The sequence below is a fragment of the Octodon degus genome, unplaced genomic scaffold, assembly GCF_000260255.1.
Source record: "Octodon degus isolate 3935 unplaced genomic scaffold, OctDeg1.0 scaffold00072, whole genome shotgun sequence".
Lineage (NCBI taxonomy): Eukaryota > Metazoa > Chordata > Mammalia > Rodentia > Octodontidae > Octodon > Octodon degus.
Window position 1 is genome coordinate 5013372 of NW_004524648.1, and position 5519 is coordinate 5018890.

Consider the following 5519-nt stretch of genomic DNA (forward strand, 5'->3'; position numbering starts at 1 on the left):
TTTTTTTCCTTTTCTGGCGGGAACTGGGAATTGAACTCAGGCCCTTGCGCTTGCCAGGGAAGCGCTTATTCTACTGAGCCATCTCCCTGGCCCCCCAGGGTGGTCTTGAAATCACAGCACTCCTCCTGCCTCAGCTTCCCAGGTACTGGGATGACATGTGTGTGTCACCCTTCCTGGTTGACAACTGGAATTAGGATAAAGGGAAGTTTTTAGGTTTAGTAAATAGATGAAGAGCTTAAAAACATAAATGTAAAATCATGAAAGAAATAAGAGACCGTAATCTCAGTACTCTGGGAGCCTGAGGTGGGAGGAATGCAAGTTCAAGCCCAGCCTGGGCAACTTAGTAATGTAGTGAGATCCTGTCACAAAATTTAAAACATAGGGGCCAGGGAGATAGCCCAATAGAATAAGCCGGGAGCCGGGAAGATAGCTCAGTAGAATAGGTGCTTGCCTGGCAAGCGCAAGGGCCTGAGTTCTGGAAGAAAAAAAAAAAATAAAACATAAAAACTAAAAATGTTGGGGATATAGCTCAATGAGAAGAGCCTGGGCTTAACTGCTAGTTAAAAATTGGTGCAGGTGTAGCTCAGTGGTAAAGTAGCTACCTAGCATGTACAAGGGCTGGGATCAATCGAGAGAGAGAGAGAGAGAGAGAGAGAGAGAGAGAGAGAGAGAGAGAGAGAGACAAGGGGCAAAATTACCACAAGCTTTCCTGGCCTAAAGTCCAACTAAATATCAATTATTTTTCTCACTAATAGCACAATGAAGATGGTGAGGCAAATCAAATAAGTTCCAGAGATTTAAAGGGAATCAGAAGAGGCTTGTGGTTGTTTGCTTGCTTTTTTTTTTTTCTTCAATACCAAAATTTGAACCCACTGAGCTATATCCTCAACCCTTTTTAAATTTAAAAATTCTAAGGCAGAACCTTACTAGTTACTAAATTGCCTAGGTTGGGGCTGAACTTTCAGTTCTCCTGCCTCAACCTCTCAGAGTGCTAGGTTTACAGATATGTACCACCACACCCAGCTGAACAGACAGATTGTAAAACTAGAAGCCCTGGACTTGATTTTTGTCCCCATTATTTATTGTATGACCCTGGAGAGGTAACTTTTCTCAACTTCAGTTTACTCATCTATAAAATAAGATAATGGGGGCCGGGGAGATGGCTCAGTGGAGTAAGCGCTTCTCTGGCAAGTACAAGGGCCTGAGTTCAATCCTGGGTTCTGGAAAAAAAAAAAAAAAGATGTTAGTATCCTCATAGGATTATTATGATAATTAAAACAATACTTAGTAAATGCTACATCAATGTTTGATGTTATGTAAACTCCCTACTGGACTGTAAATTCTATGAGGATAGGGTCTGTTATTTACTATTTATTTATTTATTTTTTATTTTTAGTAAGGGTCTACAGTGTCTCACTATGTAGATCAGACTCGTAGTGATCCGCCTGTGTTCAGCCTCCTAAAGCGCTGGGATTATAGTCATGTGCCACCACGCCCAGTCTCAATCACTGTCTCAGCACACCCCATGGGTGGGGCTGGCACAGCATGGCAAGCTGGGAATTGAACCCTGGCTCCCACCACTGTGTCTGCCTAAGCAGGAGCTTTAATCCACTGAGCTACTTGGCCGATCCTTTTTTTATTGGTCTTTTTGACATACTGGGGATGGAATAATTCGGGACCTTGTGCTTGCCAGGCAGGCACTTACGCTCCTGAGGTATATCCCTATCCTGGTCTTTGTCTTTTTTTTTTTTTTTTTTTTTTTTTTTTTGAGACAGTCTGGCCCTGAACTTATTTGGTAGCCCAAGCCAGTCTCGAACTAACAAGCATCCTCTTGCCTGTCTCCTTAGTGCTGGGATTACAGGCACAAGCCATCATGCCTAGCTATTTGCTACTTATTTATTCGGGTGTTTGGGGTTAAACAAATTCCTTCACACTGAGCTACATCCACAGCCCTTTTTAGTACTGCGAAAGGGTCTCCTTAAGTCCTTGAGTTACCCAGGCTGGGCTTGAACTTCCCATCCTCTTTTTGGAGTTCTGAGATTACAAGGCATACTACTACCACATGTTTGTTTGTTTATTTATTTTTCGGTACTGGAGATGGAACCAAGTGTCTCACATATGCTACCAAGTAGTTTATCACAGCCACAACTGTGGACTTCCAGGTCTGTATGTATTGTTTATGGCCATATCAGGGCCTGCATCATATTATTCACATATGCATATAGAATAGTATCTGACATTGTGAGATTCTTTTCTTTTCTTTTCTTTTCTTTTCTTTCTTTCTTTCTTTTCTTTTTTTTTTTTAGGAACCAGGGATTGAACTCAGGCCCTTGCGCTTGTCAGGCAAGTGCTTACTCTACTGAGTCACCTCCCCGGCCCCTCTTTTTTTAAAATTTGCAGTAATGAAGATTTAACCTAGGGCTTTGTACATGCTAGATAAGTGCTCTACCACCGAGCAACATTCCCAGCTCTTTTTAAATTTTTTTGTTCCTGGAATTGAACTCATTATGCTTACCAGGCAGGTACAAGTGTGCCACTGAGGTATATCCTTGGGTCTTTTGAAATTGTGTAGGTATACATTAGGGTTTTGTTTTCTTGCCTTTTTGAGACCAGGTTTCCCTATGCAGTTCAGGCAGTTGAACTCACTTTGTAGCCCATGCTGGCCTCAAACTGGTAGTGATCCTCCTCCTCCTCCTGCCCTAGCCTCCCAGGTGCTAGGAGTACAGGTGCGTGCTACCATGCCTGGCCAAAATAAATTTTTTTGGGGGGCGTGGAACTGGGGATTGAACAAGTTTTGTTTTTTTTTTTTTTGGCAGTACTGGGGATTGAACTCAGGACTGTTGCGCTTGCCAGGTAAGCCCTTATTCTACTAAGCTATCTCTCCGGCCCCCCAAGCTGGTCTTGAACTCACAACAATCCTCCTGCCTCAGCCTCCCAGAGTTGGGATTATAGGAGTATACCACCACATTTGTCTCAAAATAAAGTTTTAAAAAATGTAAACAAAAATGCAAGATAAATGATGTATTTCTTGAAATTTGTTCTTCTCTTATGGTACAACTTAGCTGTAACAGCTCCAAATATTATATCCTTTTACATCCAAGTTCAGTGGAAAATAAAAGTTTCCCAGAAGCAAGAAGACAATTCCTGTGCCTTTTTGTGTCTGACTGAATTACATATATACCCCTGAGGCAATCATTGTACTTTAGGGAATGTCATGTGTGGGTTGACTTAAGTTTGGGTATATGTTTCATGCCTAGAATGAAATGCCAAACCATACAATCTGCAAATGGAGTTGGGCTGAGCATAGTGGCACACACCTGTGATCCCAGCACTCAGGAGGCTGAGACAGGAGGATGGGTGCAAGTTCAAGATCAGCCTGGGCTACCAAGTGAGCTCAAGTCCAGCCTGAACTGCCTACTGAGACTCTGTCTCCAAAAGATAGATAGATAGATAGATAGATAGATAGATAGATAGATAGATAGATAGATAAAATTTTGATGAATAAATTCAAGTAGTGAGCTGGGTGTGATGGTGCTTACCTGCTGAACCATCACATAGGTTTGAGGCAGTTTCAATTATTTTAAACTGGTGTTAAACTACCTCAAAGTAACTAAACAAAGGGCTGGCCAGACAGCTCAGTGGACTAAAGTGCCAGGGACTGGGGTACACTGAGACAGTGATTGAGACCAGGTGTGGTGGCATGGGCCTGTAATCCCAGCACTTGGGAGCCTGAAAACAGGAGGATCACTCTGAGTTCGATCTGTATAGTGAGACCCTGTACTAAATACATTAAAAAAAGAGAGAAAGAAAACAAAAGCAACAATAAAAATAGAAGTAGGAAAAAAAATCCAAACCAGATAAAATAAATTTAAATAGGGAACTCTTCCAGGGGATCCAGAATGGTTTAAATACAACAAAATATGCTGTGATAAAATAGATTCCAGCAGGCCTTCCAAGGAGATTGCATGTTGCTCTGACCCAGTAGACAGGGAAAAATTGATAATACAGGACAGAGAGGAAAGAAGGAAGGCATAATTCCCAGAAACTTCAAGGCCTTCTCAGACCATTCATCAAAACAGTGTCAATATTAATTTTTTCTCTTTCCTGACTCTATACTTTCCTTGTAATGCCAAATATGTTCACTTTGTGTGTGTGTGTGTGTGTGTGTGTGTGTGTGTGTGTGGTACTGGGGATTGAACTCAGGACTTTGCACTCACCAGGCAAGCACTTACTCTACTGAGCTATCCCCCAGCCCTGTTTACTTTCTTTCTTTCTTTTTCTTTTCTTTCTTTTTTTTTTTGTGGAACTGGGGATTGAACTCAGGCCCTTGTGCTTGCCAGGGAAGCGTTTATTCCCTGAGCCATCTCCCTGGTCCCCATGTTCCCTGTTTTCTTTCTTATTTATTTTATTTTATTTTATTTTTTTTTGGCAGAACCGGGGATTGAACTCAGACCCTTGTGCTTGCCAGGGAAGCACTTATTCCACTGAGCCATCTCCCCGGCCCCACAAGTGCTTATTCTATTGAGCTATCTCCCTGGCCCCCCTGTTTACTTTCAAAGAGTAATATTTTTTCAATTCCTTCCAACTCTTCCAAAATCTGGAGTTAAAACTGGTGTAGTTGGGGCCAGGGAGATGGCTTAGTAGGATAAGTGCTTCCCTGGCAAGCGCAAGGGCCTGAGTTTAATCTCCAGTTCTGAAAAACAAACAAACAAACAAAAAAACTGGTGTAGTGGTGTATACCTATAATCCCAGCACTCAGGAGGTTGAGGCAGGAGGCAGGAGGCAGGAGGCAGGAGGATCCCTTTTTTTTTTTTGCAGAACCTGGGATTGAACTCAGGCCTTTGCACTTGCCAGGTAAGCGCTTATTCTACTGAGCTACCTCCACAGTGCCCCCCTTTTTGTTTAAGGCCAGCTTGGGCTATATAATGAGTTCAAAGCTAGCCTGAAATCTGTAGCAAGACCCTATCTCTATGCTGGAGAGGTAGCTCACCGGCATAAGCACCTACCTGGAAAGTACAAGGTCCTGAGGTTGATCCCTGGTACAAAAAAAAAAAAAAAAGAAGGAAAAAGCAAAAAGACCCGGTCTCGAACTAAATCAAACCAAACACACAGTCACAGTCTCACAGTTAAGAGCTAGCCTCCCAGACTGATCCTAGAGCTGATCCACAGGATGTCCTGCCTGCTGCTTGTCACCTTGTTATGTCAGTTGTATTTTGTTTTGGTTTGGTTTTTTGAGAAAGGGTCTTGATATGTAGTTAAAGCTGGTCTTGAACTCCTTATGTAGTCCAGCTGTTTTTGAGCTTGTGGCAACTGTTCTGCCTCAGCCTCTCAAGTGCTAGGATTATAGGCATGTACCACTATGCCCAGGCTGTCAACTCTAATTTTCTTTGTGATAGTGAGAATTGAATTCAGAGATGCCGTACCACTGAGTCTAACACAGGGTCTCACTATATAATTTGGACTGGCCTTATGTTGATGATGCAGGCTGTCCACCTCAGTCTCTTGAATGCTACTTTCTT